This window comes from Thamnophis sirtalis, unplaced genomic scaffold, assembly GCF_051295495.1.
Source record: "Thamnophis sirtalis isolate CommonGarterSnake01/CBP01778 unplaced genomic scaffold, rThaSir2_p1.2 scaffold_5, whole genome shotgun sequence".
NCBI classification, from domain to species: Eukaryota; Metazoa; Chordata; class Lepidosauria; order Squamata; family Natricidae; genus Thamnophis; species Thamnophis sirtalis.
In genome coordinates, this window is record NW_028261385.1 from 91,634,271 (window position 1) to 91,650,996 (window position 16,726).

Genomic DNA, 16,726 nt, shown 5'->3' on the forward strand with positions numbered 1-16,726 from the left:
AAGAACGGAATTCAACCAGAAAGTGTTACGTTTGAACCAAAACTCTGATTCGAACAACGAACATCTATTAGGGGTATCCTAAATTGAGAAAGCTAAAAAACCACTCCGTTTTGTGATCAGAGCTTTCCCTGAGGAGTTAGACCAAACCTTATCTCAGAATTGGCGAAAGAACTCAATTCTACAGAAAGTGTTACTTTTGAACCAAAGCTCTGATTTGTTAGGGTTGGGGTTAGGGTTAGGGTTAGGGTAAGGGTTAGGGTTAGGGTAAGAGTTAGGGTTAGGGTTAGGGTTGGGGTTAGGGTTAGGGTTAGGGTTAGGGTTAGGGTTAGGGTTAGGGTTAGGGTTAGGGTTAGGGTTAGGGTTAGTTTCGAACAACAAAAAACAAACACCTATTAGGAGTGTCCTGAGTTGGGAAAGCTAAAAAACCACTTCATTCGCTGGTCAGAGCTTTCCCTGAGGAGGTAGACCAAAGTGTATCAGAATTGGCGAAAGAACTCTATTCAACCAAAAAGTGTTACTTTTTAACCAAAGCTCAGATTTGTTAGGGTTAGGGTCAGGGTTATGGTTGGGATTGGGGTTGGGGTTAGGGTTAGGGTTAGGGTTAGATTCGAACAACAAAAAACAAACACCTATTTGGGGTGTCCTGAATTGGGAAAGCTAAAAAACCACTTCATTCGCTGATCAGAGCTTTCCCTGAGGAGGTATACCAAAGTGTATCTCAGAATTGGCGAAAGAACTCAATTCAACCAGAAAGTGTTACTTTTGAACCAAAGCTCTGATTCGAACAACGAACATCTATTAGGGGTATCCTAAATTGAGAAAGGTAAAAAACCACTCCGTTTTGTGATCAGAGCTTTCCCTGAGGAGTTAGACCAAACCTTATCTCAGAATTGGCGAAAGAACTCAATTCTACAGAAAGTGTTACTTTTGAACCAAAGCTCTGATTTGTTAGGGTTGGGGTTAGGGTTAGGGTTAGGGTAAGGGTTAGGGTTAGGGTAAGAGTTAGGGTTAGGGTTAGGGTTAGGGTTGGGGTTAGGGTTAGGGTTAGGGTTAGGGTTAGGGTTAGGGTTAGGGTTAGGGTTAGGGTTAGGGTTAGTTTCGAACAACAAAAAACAAACACCTATTAGGAGTGTCCTGAGTTGGGAAAGCTAAAAAACCACTTCATTCGCTGGTCAGAGCTTTCCCTGAGGAGGTAGACCAAAGTGTATCAGAATTGGCGAAAGAACTCTATTCAACCAAAAAGTGTTACTTTTTAACCAAAGCTCAGATTTGTTAGGGTTAGGGTCAGGGTTATGGTTGGGATTGGGGTTGGGGTTAGGGTTAGGGTTAGGGTTAGATTCGAACAACAAAAAACAAACACCTATTTGGGGTGTCCTGAATTGGGAAAGCTAAAAAACCACTTCATTCGCTGATCAGAGCTTTCCCTGAGGAGGTATACCAAAGTGTATCTCAGAATTGGCGAAAGAACTCAATTCAACCAGAAAGTGTTACTTTTGAACCAAAGCTCTGATTCGAACAACGAACATCTATTAGGGGTATCCTAAATTGAGAAAGGTAAAAAACCACTCCGTTTTGTGATCAGAGCTTTCCCTGAGGAGTTAGACCAAAACGTATCTCAGAATTGCTGAAAGAACACATTTCTACAGAAAGTGTTACTTTTGAACCAAAGCTCAGATTCAAAGAACAAACACCTATTAGGGTTATCCTGGGTGGGGAAAGCTAAAAAACCACTTAATTCGGTGATCAGAGCTTTCCCTGAGGAGTTAGACCAAACCGTATCTCAGAATTGGCGAAAGAACTCAATTCAACCAGAAAGTGTTACTTTTGAACCAAAGCTCTGATTTGTTAGGGTTGGGGTTAGGGTTAGGGTTAGGGTTAGGGTTAGGGTAAGGGTTAGGGTTAGGGTTAGGGTTAGGGTTAGGGTTTGGGTTAGGGTTAGGGTTAGGGTTAGTTTCGAACAACAAAAAACAAACACCTATTAGGGGTGTCCTGAGTTGGGAAAGCTAAAAAACCACTTCATTCGCTGATCAGATCTTTCCCTGAGGAGTTAGACCAAACCGTATCTCAGAATTGGCGAAAGAACTCAATTCAACCAGAAAGTGTTACTTTTGAACCAAAGCTCTGATTTGTTAGGGTTAGTGTTAGGGTTAGGGTTGGGGTTGGGGTTGGGGTTAGGGTTAGGGTTAGGGTTAGGGTTAGGGTTAGATTCAAACAACAAAAAACAAACACCTATTAGGGGTGTCCTGAGTTGGGAAAGCTAAAAAACCACTTCATTCGCTGATCAGAGCTTTCCCTGAGGAGTTAGACCAAACCGTATCTCAGAATTGGCGAAAGAACTCAATTCAACCAAAAAAGTTACTTTTGAACCAAAGCTCAGATTCTAACAACAAACACATATTAGTGGTATCCTGAGACGGGAATGCTAAAAAACCACTCCATTTCGTGATATGAGGTTTCCGTGAGGAGTTAGACCGAAGCGTATCTCAGCATTGGCAAAAGAACTCAATTCAACCAAAAAAACGTTACTTTTGAACCAAAGCTCAGATTTGTTAGGGTTAGGGTTAGGGTTAGGGTTGGGGTTGGGGTTGGGGTTAGGGTTAGGGTTAGGGTTAGGGTTAGGGTTAGATTCAAACAACAAAAAACAAACACCTATTAGGGGTGTCCTGAGTTGGGAAAGCTAAAAAACCACTTCATTCGCTGATCAGAACTTTCCCTGAGGAGTTAGTCCAAACCGTATCTCAGAATTGGCGAAATAACTCAATTCAACCAGAAAGTGTTACTTTTGAACCAAAGCTCTGATTTGTTAGGGTTGTGGTTAGGGTTCGGGTTAGGGTTATGGTTCGGGTTCGGGTTCGGGTTCGGGTTCGGGTTCGGGTTCGGGTTCGGGTTCGGGTTCGGGTTCGGGTTCGGGTTAGGGTTTGGGTTAGGGTTAGGGTTAGTTTCGAACAACAAAAAACAAACACCTATTAGGGGTATCCTAAATCGAGAAAGCTAAAAAACCACTACGTTTTGTGATCAGAGCTTTCCCTGAGGAGTTAGACCAAAGTGTATCTCAGAATTGGTGAAAGAACTCAATTCAACCAGAAAGTGTTCCTTTTGAACCAAAGCTCAGATTCAAACAGCAAACACCTATTAGGGGTATCCTGGGTGGGGAAAGCGAAAAAACCACTCCGTTCGGTGATCAGAACTTTCCCTGAGCCGTTAGACCAAAGTGTATCTTAGAATTGGCGAAAGAACTCAATTCAACCAAAAAGTGTTACTTTTGAACCAAAGCTAAGATTTGTTAGGGTTAGGGTTATGGTTGGGATTGGGGTTGGGGTTAGGGTTAGGGTTAGGGTTAGATTCGAACAACAAAAAACAAACACCTATTAGGGGTGTCCTGAGTTGGGAAAGCTAAAAAACCACTTCATTCGCTGATCAGAACTTTCCCTGAGGAGTTAGACAAAACCGTATCTCAGAATTGGCGAAAGAACTCAATTCAACCAGAAAGTGTTACTTTTGAACCAAAGCTCTGATTTGTTAGGGTTATGGTTAGGGTTAGGGTTGGGGTTGGGGTTAGCGTTAGGGTTAGGGTTAGGGTTAGCTTTTAAGGTTGGGTTTAGATTCGAACAACAAAAAACAAACACCTATTAGTGTTGTCCTGAGTTGGGAAAACTAAAAAAACCACACCATTTTGTGATCTGAGGTTTCCCTGAGGGGTTATACCAAAGTGTATCTCAGAATTAGCAGAATAACCCAATTCAACTAGAAAACGTTACTTTTGAACCAAAGTTCAGATTCTAACAACAAACACATATTAGTGGTGACCTGAATTGGGAAAGCTAAACAACCACTCAATTTGGTGATCTGAGGTTTCCCTGAGGAGTTGCTCCAAAGTGTAACTCAGAATTGGTAGAATAACTCAATTCATCTAGAAAACGTTACTTTTGAAGCAAAGCTCAGATTCTAACAATAAACACATATTACTGGTATCCTGAGACGGGAATGCTAAAAAACCACTCCATTTCGTGATATGAGGTTTCCCTGAGGAGTTAGACCGAAGCGTATCTCAGCATTGGCAAAAGAACTCAATTCAACCAAAAAACGTTACTTTTGAACCAAAGCTCAGATTCGAACTACAAACACCTATAAGTGGTGTCCTGAGTCGGGAAAGCTAAACAAACCACACCATTTGGTGATCTGAGGTTTCCCTGAGGAGTTAGACCAAAGTATATCTCAGAATTGGCAGAGTAACTCAATTCAACTAGAAAATGTTACTTTTGACCCAGAGCTCAGATTTGAACGACAAACATCTATTAGTGGTATGCTGAGACGGGAAAGCTAGAAAACCACTCCATTTGGTGATATGATGTTTCCCTGAGGAGTTAGACCAAAGTGTATCTCAGAATTGGCAGAGTAACTCAATTCAACTAGAAAACGTTACTTTTGACCCAGAGCTCAGATTCGAACAACAAAGACATATTAGTGGTATCCTGAGACGGGAAAGCTAGAAAATCACTCCATTTGGTGATATGAGGTTTCCCTGAGGAGTTAGATAAAAGTGTATCTCAGAATTGGCAAAAGAACGGAATTCAACCAGAAAGTGTTACGTTTGAACCAAAACTCTGATTCGAACAACGAACATCTATTAGGGGTATCCTAAATTGAGAAAGCTAAAAAACCACTCCGTTTTGTGATCAGAGCTTTCCCTGAGGAGTTAGACCAAACCTTATCTCAGAATTGGCGAAAGAACTCAATTCTACAGAAAGTGTTACTTTTGAACCAAGCTCTGATTTCTTAGGGTTGGGGTTAGGGTTAGGGTTAGGGTAAGGGTTAGGGTTAGGGTAAGAGTTAGGGTTAGGGTTAGGGTTAGGGTTAGGGTTGGGGTTAGGGTTAGGGTTAGGGTTAGGGTTAGGGTTAGGGTTAGGGTTAGTTTCGAACAACAAAAAACAAACACCTATTAGGAGTGTCCTGAGTTGGGAAAGCTAAAAAACCACTTCATTCGCTGGTCAGAGCTTTCCCTGAGGAGGTAGACCAAAGTGTATCAGAATTGGCGAAAGAACTCTATTCAACCAAAAAGTGTTACTTTTTAACCAAAGCTCAGATTTGTTAGGGTTAGGGTCAGGGTTATGGTTGGGATTGGGGTTGGGGTTAGGGTTAGGGTTAGGGTTAGATTCGAACAACAAAAAACAAACACCTATTTGGGGTGTCCTGAATTGGGAAAGCTAAAAAACCACTTCATTCGCTGATCAGAGCTTTCCCTGAGGAGGTATACCAAAGTGTATCTCAGAATTGGCGAAAGAACTCAATTCAACCAGAAAGTGTTACTTTTGAACCAAAGCTCTGATTCGAACAACGAACATCTATTAGGGGTATCCTAAATTGAGAAAGGTAAAAAACCACTCCGTTTTGTGATCAGAGCTTTCCCTGAGGAGTTAGACCAAAACGTATCTCAGAATTGCTGAAAGAACACATTTCTACAGAAAGTGTTACTTTTGAACCAAAGCTCAGATTCAAAGAACAAACACCTATTAGGGTTATCCTGGGTGGGGAAAGCTAAAAAACCACTTAATTCGGTGATCAGAGCTTTCCCTGAGGAGTTAGACCAAACCGTATCTCAGAATTGGCGAAAGAACTCAATTCAACCAGAAAGTGTTACTTTTGAACCAAAGCTCTGATTTGTTAGGGTTGGGGTTAGGGTTAGGGTTAGGGTTAGGGTTAGGGTAAGGGTTAGGGTTAGGGTTAGGGTTAGGGTTAGGGTTTGGGTTAGGGTTAGGGTTAGGGTTAGTTTCGAACAACAAAAAACAAACACCTATTAGGGGTGTCCTGAGTTGGGAAAGCTAAAAAACCACTTCATTCGCTGATCAGATCTTTCCCTGAGGAGTTAGACCAAACCGTATCTCAGAATTGGCGAAAGAACTCAATTCAACCAGAAAGTGTTACTTTTGAACCAAAGCTCTGATTTGTTAGGGTTAGTGTTAGGGTTAGGGTTGGGGTTGGGGTTGGGGTTAGGGTTAGGGTTAGGGTTAGGGTTAGGGTTAGATTCAAACAACAAAAAACAAACACCTATTAGGGGTGTCCTGAGTTGGGAAAGCTAAAAAACCACTTCATTCGCTGATCAGAGCTTTCCCTGAGGAGTTAGACCAAACCGTATCTCAGAATTGGCGAAAGAACTCAATTCAACCAAAAAAGTTACTTTTGAACCAAAGCTCAGATTCTAACAACAAACACATATTAGTGGTATCCTGAGACGGGAATGCTAAAAAACCACTCCATTTCGTGATATGAGGTTTCCGTGAGGAGTTAGACCGAAGCGTATCTCAGCATTGGCAAAAGAACTCAATTCAACCAAAAAAACGTTACTTTTGAACCAAAGCTCAGATTTGTTAGGGTTAGGGTTAGGGTTAGGGTTGGGGTTGGGGTTGGGGTTAGGGTTAGGGTTAGGGTTAGGGTTAGGGTTAGATTCAAACAACAAAAAACAAACACCTATTAGGGGTGTCCTGAGTTGGGAAAGCTAAAAAACCACTTCATTCGCTGATCAGAACTTTCCCTGAGGAGTTAGTCCAAACCGTATCTCAGAATTGGCGAAATAACTCAATTCAACCAGAAAGTGTTACTTTTGAACCAAAGCTCTGATTTGTTAGGGTTGTGGTTAGGGTTCGGGTTAGGGTTATGGTTCGGGTTCGGGTTCGGGTTCGGGTTCGGGTTCGGGTTCGGGTTCGGGTTCGGGTTCGGGTTCGGGTTCGGGTTAGGGTTTGGGTTAGGGTTAGGGTTAGTTTCGAACAACAAAAAACAAACACCTATTAGGGGTATCCTAAATCGAGAAAGCTAAAAAACCACTACGTTTTGTGATCAGAGCTTTCCCTGAGGAGTTAGACCAAAGTGTATCTCAGAATTGGTGAAAGAACTCAATTCAACCAGAAAGTGTTCCTTTTGAACCAAAGCTCAGATTCAAACAGCAAACACCTATTAGGGGTATCCTGGGTGGGGAAAGCGAAAAAACCACTCCGTTCGGTGATCAGAACTTTCCCTGAGCCGTTAGACCAAAGTGTATCTTAGAATTGGCGAAAGAACTCAATTCAACCAAAAAGTGTTACTTTTGAACCAAAGCTAAGATTTGTTAGGGTTAGGGTTATGGTTGGGATTGGGGTTGGGGTTAGGGTTAGGGTTAGGGTTAGATTCGAACAACAAAAAACAAACACCTATTAGGGGTGTCCTGAGTTGGGAAAGCTAAAAAACCACTTCATTCGCTGATCAGAACTTTCCCTGAGGAGTTAGACAAAACCGTATCTCAGAATTGGCGAAAGAACTCAATTCAACCAGAAAGTGTTACTTTTGAACCAAAGCTCTGATTTGTTAGGGTTATGGTTAGGGTTAGGGTTGGGGTTGGGGTTAGCGTTAGGGTTAGGGTTAGGGTTAGCTTTTAAGGTTGGGTTTAGATTCGAACAACAAAAAACAAACACCTATTAGTGTTGTCCTGAGTTGGGAAAACTAAAAAAACCACACCATTTTGTGATCTGAGGTTTCCCTGAGGGGTTATACCAAAGTGTATCTCAGAATTAGCAGAATAACCCAATTCAACTAGAAAACGTTACTTTTGAACCAAAGTTCAGATTCTAACAACAAACACATATTAGTGGTGACCTGAATTGGGAAAGCTAAACAACCACTCAATTTGGTGATCTGAGGTTTCCCTGAGGAGTTGCTCCAAAGTGTAACTCAGAATTGGTAGAATAACTCAATTCATCTAGAAAACGTTACTTTTGAAGCAAAGCTCAGATTCTAACAATAAACACATATTACTGGTATCCTGAGACGGGAATGCTAAAAAACCACTCCATTTCGTGATATGAGGTTTCCCTGAGGAGTTAGACCGAAGCGTATCTCAGCATTGGCAAAAGAACTCAATTCAACCAAAAAACGTTACTTTTGAACCAAAGCTCAGATTCGAACTACAAACACCTATAAGTGGTGTCCTGAGTCGGGAAAGCTAAACAAACCACACCATTTGGTGATCTGAGGTTTCCCTGAGGAGTTAGACCAAAGTATATCTCAGAATTGGCAGAGTAACTCAATTCAACTAGAAAATGTTACTTTTGACCCAGAGCTCAGATTTGAACGACAAACATCTATTAGTGGTATGCTGAGACGGGAAAGCTAGAAAACCACTCCATTTGGTGATATGATGTTTCCCTGAGGAGTTAGACCAAAGTGTATCTCAGAATTGGCAGAGTAACTCAATTCAACTAGAAAACGTTACTTTTGACCCAGAGCTCAGATTCGAACAACAAAGACATATTAGTGGTATCCTGAGACGGGAAAGCTAGAAAATCACTCCATTTGGTGATATGAGGTTTCCCTGAGGAGTTAGATAAAAGTGTATCTCAGAATTGGCAAAAGAACGGAATTCAACCAGAAAGTGTTACGTTTGAACCAAAACTCTGATTCGAACAACGAACATCTATTAGGGGTATCCTAAATTGAGAAAGCTAAAAAACCACTCCGTTTTGTGATCAGAGCTTTCCCTGAGGAGTTAGACCAAACCTTATCTCAGAATTGGCGAAAGAACTCAATTCTACAGAAAGTGTTACTTTTGAACCAAGCTCTGATTTCTTAGGGTTGGGGTTAGGGTTAGGGTTAGGGTAAGGGTTAGGGTTAGGGTAAGAGTTAGGGTTAGGGTTAGGGTTAGGGTTAGGGTTGGGGTTAGGGTTAGGGTTAGGGTTAGGGTTAGGGTTAGGGTTAGGGTTAGTTTCGAACAACAAAAAACAAACACCTATTAGGAGTGTCCTGAGTTGGGAAAGCTAAAAAACCACTTCATTCGCTGGTCAGAGCTTTCCCTGAGGAGGTAGACCAAAGTGTATCAGAATTGGCGAAAGAACTCTATTCAACCAAAAAGTGTTACTTTTTAACCAAAGCTCAGATTTGTTAGGGTTAGGGTCAGGGTTATGGTTGGGATTGGGGTTGGGGTTAGGGTTAGGGTTAGGGTTAGATTCGAACAACAAAAAACAAACACCTATTTGGGGTGTCCTGAATTGGGAAAGCTAAAAAACCACTTCATTCGCTGATCAGAGCTTTCCCTGAGGAGGTATACCAAAGTGTATCTCAGAATTGGCGAAAGAACTCAATTCAACCAGAAAGTGTTACTTTTGAACCAAAGCTCTGATTCGAACAACGAACATCTATTAGGGGTATCCTAAATTGAGAAAGGTAAAAAACCACTCCGTTTTGTGATCAGAGCTTTCCCTGAGGAGTTAGACCAAAACGTATCTCAGAATTGCTGAAAGAACACATTTCTACAGAAAGTGTTACTTTTGAACCAAAGCTCAGATTCAAAGAACAAACACCTATTAGGGTTATCCTGGGTGGGGAAAGCTAAAAAACCACTTAATTCGGTGATCAGAGCTTTCCCTGAGGAGTTAGACCAAACCGTATCTCAGAATTGGCGAAAGAACTCAATTCAACCAGAAAGTGTTACTTTTGAACCAAAGCTCTGATTTGTTAGGGTTGGGGTTAGGGTTAGGGTTAGGGTAAGGGTTAGGGTTAGGGTTAGGGTTAGGGTTTGGGTTAGGGTTAGGGTTAGGGTTAGTTTCGAACAACAAAAAACAAACACCTATTAGGGGTGTCCTGAGTTGGGAAAGCTAAAAAACCACTTCATTCGCTGATCAGATCTTTCCCTGAGGAGTTAGACCAAACCGTATCTCAGAATTGGCGAAAGAACTCAATTCAACCAGAAAGTGTTACTTTTGAACCAAAGCTCTGATTTGTTAGGGTTAGTGTTAGGGTTAGGGTTGGGGTTGGGGTTGGGGTTAGGGTTAGGGTTAGGGTTAGGGTTAGGGTTAGGGTTAGATTCAAACAACAAAAAACAAACACCTATTAGGGGTGTCCTGAGTTGGGAAAGCTAAAAAACCACTTCATTCGCTGATCAGAGCTTTCCCTGAGGAGTTAGACCAAACCGTATCTCAGAATTGGCGAAAGAACTCAATTCAACCAAAAAAGTTACTTTTGAACCAAAGCTCAGATTCTAACAACAAACACATATTAGTGGTATCCTGAGACGGGAATGCTAAAAAACCACTCCATTTCGTGATATGAGGTTTCCGTGAGGAGTTAGACCGAAGCGTATTTCAGCATTGGCAAAAGAACTCAATTCAACCAAAAAAACGTTACTTTTGAACCAAAGCTCAGATTTGTTAGGGTTAGGGTTAGGGTTAGGGTTGGGGTTGGGGTTGGGGTTGGGGTTAGGGTTAGGGTTAGGGTTAGGGTTAGGGTTAGGGTTAGGGTTAGATTCAAACAACAAAAAACAAACACCTATTAGGGGTGTCCTGAGTTGGGAAAGCTAAAAAACCACTTCATTCGCTGATCAGAACTTTCCCTGAGGAGTTAGTCCAAACCGTATCTCAGAATTGGCGAAAGAACTCAATTCAACCAGAAAGTGTTACTTTTGAACCAAAGCTCTGATTTGTTAGGGTTGTGGTTAGGGTTCGGGTTAGGGTTATGGTTCGGGTTCGGGTTCGGGTTCGGGTTCGGGTTCGGGTTCGGGTTCGGGTTCGGGTTCGGGTTAGGGTTTGGGTTAGGGTTAGGGTTAGTTTCGAACAACAAAAAACAAACACCTATTAGGGGTATCCTAAATCGAGAAAGCTAAAAAACCACTACGTTTTGTGATCAGAGCTTTCCCTGAGGAGTTAGACCAAAGTGTATCTCAGAATTGGTGAAAGAACTCAATTCAACCAGAAAGTGTTCCTTTTGAACCAAAGCTCAGATTCAAACAGCAAACACCTATTAGGGGTATCCTGGGTGGGGAAAGCGAAAAAACCACTCCGTTCGGTGATCAGAACTTTCCCTGAGCCGTTAGACCAAAGTGTATCTTAGAATTGGCGAAAGAACTCAATTCAACCAAAAAGTGTTACTTTTGAACCAAAGCTAAGATTTGTTAGGGTTAGGGTTATGGTTGGGATTGGGGTTGGGGTTAGGGTTAGGGTTAGGGTTAGATTCGAACAACAAAAAACAAACACCTATTAGGGGTGTCCTGAGTTGGGAAAGCTAAAAAACCACTTCATTCGCTGATCAGAACTTTCCCTGAGGAGTTAGTCCAAACCGTATCTCAGAATTGGCGAAAGAACTCAATTCAACCAGAAAGTGTTACTTTTGAACCAAAGCTCTGATTTGTTAGGGTTGTGGTTAGGGTTCGGGTTAGGGTTATGGTTCGGGTTCGGGTTCGGGTTCGGGTTCGGGTTCGGGTTCGGGTTCGGGTTCGGGTTAGGGTTTGGGTTAGGGTTAGGGTTAGTTTCGAACAACAAAAAACAAACACCTATTAGGAGTGTCCTGAGTTGGGAAAGCTAAAAAACCACTTCATTCGCTGGTCAGAGCTTTCCCTGAGGAGGTAGACCAAAGTGTATCAGAATTGGCGAAAGAACTCTATTCAACCAAAAAGTGTTACTTTTTAACCAAAGCTCAGATTTGTTAGGGTTAGGGTCAGGGTTATGGTTGGGATTGGGGTTGGGGTTAGGGTTAGGGTTAGGGTTAGATTCGAACAACAAAAAACAAACACCTATTTGGGGTGTCCTGAATTGGGAAAGCTAAAAAACCACTTCATTCGCTGATCAGAGCTTTCCCTGAGGAGGTATACCAAAGTGTATCTCAGAATTGGCGAAAGAACTCAATTCAACCAGAAAGTGTTACTTTTGAACCAAAGCTCTGATTCGAACAACGAACATCTATTAGGGGTATCCTAAATTGAGAAAGGTAAAAAACCACTCCGTTTTGTGATCAGAGCTTTCCCTGAGGAGTTAGACCAAAACGTATCTCAGAATTGCTGAAAGAACACATTTCTACAGAAAGTGTTACTTTTGAACCAAAGCTCAGATTCAAAGAACAAACACCTATTAGGGTTATCCTGGGTGGGGAAAGCTAAAAAACCACTTAATTCGGTGATCAGAGCTTTCCCTGAGGAGTTAGACCAAACCGTATCTCAGAATTGGCGAAAGAACTCAATTCAACCAGAAAGTGTTACTTTTGAACCAAAGCTCTGATTTGTTAGGGTTGGGGTTAGGGTTAGGGTTAGGGTAAGGGTTAGGGTTAGGGTTAGGGTTAGGGTTTGGGTTAGGGTTAGGGTTAGTTTCGAACAACAAAAAACAAACACCTATTAGGGGTGTCCTGAGTTGGGAAAGCTAAAAAACCACTTCATTCGCTGATCAGATCTTTCCCTGAGGAGTTAGACCAAACCGTATCTCAGAATTGGCGAAAGAACTCAATTCAACCAGAAAGTGTTACTTTTGAACCAAAGCTCTGATTTGTTAGGGTTAGTGTTAGGGTTAGGGTTGGGGTTGGGGTTGGGGTTAGGGTTAGGGTTAGGGTTAGGGTTAGGGTTAGGGTTAGATTCAAACAACAAAAAACAAACACCTATTAGGGGTGTCCTGAGTTGGGAAAGCTAAAAAACCACTTCATTCGCTGATCAGAGCTTTCCCTGAGGAGTTAGACCAAACCGTATCTCAGAATTGGCGAAAGAACTCAATTCAACCAAAAAAGTTACTTTTGAACCAAAGCTCAGATTCTAACAACAAACACATATTAGTGGTATCCTGAGACGGGAATGCTAAAAAACCACTCCATTTCGTGATATGAGGTTTCCGTGAGGAGTTAGACCGAAGCGTATCTCAGCATTGGCAAAAGAACTCAATTCAACCAAAAAAACGTTACTTTTGAACCAAAGCTCAGATTTGTTAGGGTTAGGGTTAGGGTTAGGGTTGGGGTTGGGGTTGGGGTTGGGGTTAGGGTTAGGGTTAGGGTTAGGGTTAGGGTTAGGGTTAGATTCAAACAACAAAAAACAAACACCTATTAGGGGTGTCCTGAGTTGGGAAAGCTAAAAAACCACTTCATTCGCTGATCAGAACTTTCCCTGAGGAGTTAGTCCAAACCGTATCTCAGAATTGGCGAAAGAACTCAATTCAACCAGAAAGTGTTACTTTTGAACCAAAGCTCTGATTTGTTAGGGTTGTGGTTAGGGTTCGGGTTAGGGTTATGGTTCGGGTTCGGGTTCGGGTTCGGGTTCGGGTTCGGGTTCGGGTTCGGGTTAGGGTTTGGGTTAGGGTTAGGGTTAGTTTCGAACAACAAAAAACAAACACCTATTAGGGGTATCCTAAATCGAGAAAGCTAAAAAACCACTACGTTTTGTGATCAGAGCTTTCCCTGAGGAGTTAGACCAAAGTGTATCTCAGAATTGGTGAAAGAACTCAATTCAACCAGAAAGTGTTCCTTTTGAACCAAAGCTCAGATTCAAACAGCAAACACCTATTAGGGGTATCCTGGGTGGGGAAAGCGAAAAAACCACTCCGTTCGGTGATCAGAACTTTCCCTGAGCCGTTAGACCAAAGTGTATCTTAGAATTGGCGAAAGAACTCAATTCAACCAAAAAGTGTTACTTTTGAACCAAAGCTAAGATTTGTTAGGGTTAGGGTTATGGTTGGGATTGGGGTTGGGGTTAGGGTTAGGGTTAGGGTTAGATTCGAACAACAAAAAACAAACACCTATTAGGGGTGTCCTGAGTTGGGAAAGCTAAAAAACCACTTCATTCGCTGATCAGAACTTTCCCTGAGGAGTTAGACAAAACCGTATCTCAGAATTGGCGAAAGAACTCAATTCAACCAGAAAGTGTTACTTTTGAACCAAAGCTCTGATTTGTTAGGGTTATGGTTAGGGTTAGGGTTGGGGTTGGGGTTAGCGTTAGGGTTAGGGTTAGGGTTAGCTTTTAAGGTTGGGTTTAGATTCGAACAACAAAAAACAAACACCTATTAGTGTTGTCCTGAGTTGGGAAAACTAAAAAAACCACACCATTTTGTGATCTGAGGTTTCCCTGAGGGGTTATACCAAAGTGTATCTCAGAATTAGCAGAATAACCCAATTCAACTAGAAAACGTTACTTTTGAACCAAAGTTCAGATTCTAACAACAAACACATATCAGTGGTGACCTGAATTGGGAAAGCTAAACAACCACTCAATTTGGTGATCTGAGGTTTCCCTGAGGAGTTGCTCCAAAGTGTAACTCAGAATTGGTAGAATAACTCAATTCATCTAGAAAACGTTACTTTTGAAGCAAAGCTCAGATTCTAACAATAAACACATATTACTGGTATCCTGAGACGGGAATGCTAAAAAACCACTCCATTTCGTGATATGAGGTTTCCCTGAGGAGTTAGACCGAAGCGTATCTCAGCATTGGCAAAAGAACTCAATTCAACCAAAAAACGTTACTTTTGAACCAAAGCTCAGATTCGAACTACAAACACCTATAAGTGGTGTCCTGAGTCGGGAAAGCTAAACAAACCACACCATTTGGTGATCTGAGGTTTCCCTGAGGAGTTAGACCAAAGTATATCTCAGAATTGGCAGAGTAACTCAATTCAACTAGAAAATGTTACTTTTGACCCAGAGCTCAGATTTGAACGACAAACATCTATTAGTGGTATGCTGAGACGGGAAAGCTAGAAAACCACTCCATTTGGTGATATGATGTTTCCCTGAGGAGTTAGACCAAAGTGTATCTCAGAATTGGCAGAGTAACTCAATTCAACTAGAAAACGTTACTTTTGACCCAGAGCTCAGATTCGAACAACAAAGACATATTAGTGGTATCCTGAGACGGGAAAGCTAGAAAATCACTCCATTTGGTGATATGAGGTTTCCCTGAGGAGTTAGATAAAAGTGTATCTCAGAATTGGCAAAAGAACGGAATTCAACCAAAAAATGTTACTTTTGAACCAAAAATCATATTCGAACAACAAACACCTAGTAGTGGTGTCCTGAGACGGGAAAGCTAGAAAACCACTCCATTCGCTGATCAGAGCTTTCCCTGAGGAGTTACACCAAAGTGTATCTCAGAATTGGCGAAAGAACTCAATTCAAACAGAAAGTGATACTTTTGAACCAAAGCTCAGATTTGTTAGGGTTAGGGTTAGGGTTAGGGTTAGGGTTAGGGTTGGGGTTGGGGTTGGGGTTGGGGTTGGGGTTAGGGTTAGGGTTAGGGTTAGGGTTAGATTCGAACAACAAAAAACAAACACCTATTAGGGGGTGTCCTGAGTTGGGAAAGCGAAAAAACCACTTCATTCGCTGATCAGAGCTTTCCCTGAGGAGTTAGACCAAAGTGTATCTCAGAATTGGCGAAAGAACTCAATTCAACCAAAAAGTGTTACTTTTGAACCAAAGCTCAGATTTGTTAGGGTTAGGGTTAGGGTTAGGGTTAGGGTTAGGGTTATGGTTGGGATTGGGGTTGGGGTTAGGGTTAGGGTTAGGGTTAGATTCGAACAACAAAAAACAAACACCTATTAGGGGTGTCCTGAGTTGGGAAAGCTAAAAAACCACTTCATTCGCTGATCAGAGCTTTCCCTGAGGAGTTAGACCAAAGTGTATCTCAGAATTGGTGAAAGAACTCAATTCAATCAGAAAGTGTTAATATTGAACCAAAGCTCTGATTCGAACAACAAACACATATTAGTGGTATCCTGAGACGGGAATGCTAAAAAACCATTCCGTATTGTGATCAGAGCTTTCCCTGAGGAGTTAGACCAAACCGTATCTCCGAATTGGCGAAAGAACTCAATTCAACCAGAAAGTGTTACTTTTGAACTAAAGCTTTGATTTGTTAGGGTTAGGGTTAGGGTTACGGTTAGGGTTGGGGTTGGGGTTGGGGTTAGGGTTAGGGTTAGCGTTAGCGTTTAAGGTTGTGGTTGTGGTTGGGGTTAGGGTTGGGGTTAGGGTTAGGGTTGGGGTTAGGGTTAGGGTTAGGGTTAGGGTTAGGGTTAGGGTTAGGGTTAGATTCGAACAACAAAAAACAAACACCTATTAGTGTTGTCCTGAGTTGGGAAAGCTAAAAAAACCACACCATTTGGTGATCTGAGGTTTCTCTGAGGGGTTATACCAAAGTGTATCTCAGAATTAGCAGAATAATCCAATTCAACTAGAAAACGTTACTTTTGAACCAAAGTTCAGATTCTAACAACAAACACATATTAGTGGTGACCTGAGTTGGGAAAGCTAAACAACCACTCAATTTGGTGATCTGAGGTTTCCCTGAGGAGTTACTCCAAAGTGTAACTCAGAATTTGTAGAATAACTCAATTCATCTAGAAAACGTTACTTTTGAAGCAAAGCTCAGATTCTAACAACAAACACATATTAGTGGTATCCTGAGACGGGAATGCTAAAAAACCACTCCATTTCGTGATCTGAGGTTTCCCTGAGGAGTTAGACCAAAGCGTATCTCAGAATTGGCAAAAGAACTGAATTCAACCAAAAAAGTTACTTTTTAACCAAAGCTCCGATTCGAACAACAAACACATATTAGTGGTGTCCTGATTCAGGAAAGCTAAAAAAACCACTCCATTCGTTGATCTGAGGTTTACCCGAGGAGTTAGACCAAAGCGTATCTCAGCATTGGCAAAAGAACTCAATTCAACTAGAAAACGTTACTTTTGAACCAAAGTTCAGATTCCAACAACAAACACCTATTAGTGGTGTCCTAAGTCAGGAAAGCAAAAAAATAAACTCCATTTGGTGATCTGAGGTTTCCCCGAGGTGTTAGACCAAAGCGTATCTCAGCATTGGCAAAAGAACTCAATTCAACCAAAAACGTTACTTTTGAACCAAAGCTCAGATTCGAACAACAAACACCTATTAGTGGTGTCCTGAGTTGGGAAAGCTAATAAAAACCACACCATTTGGTGAGCTGAGGTTTCCCTGAGGAGTTACACTAAA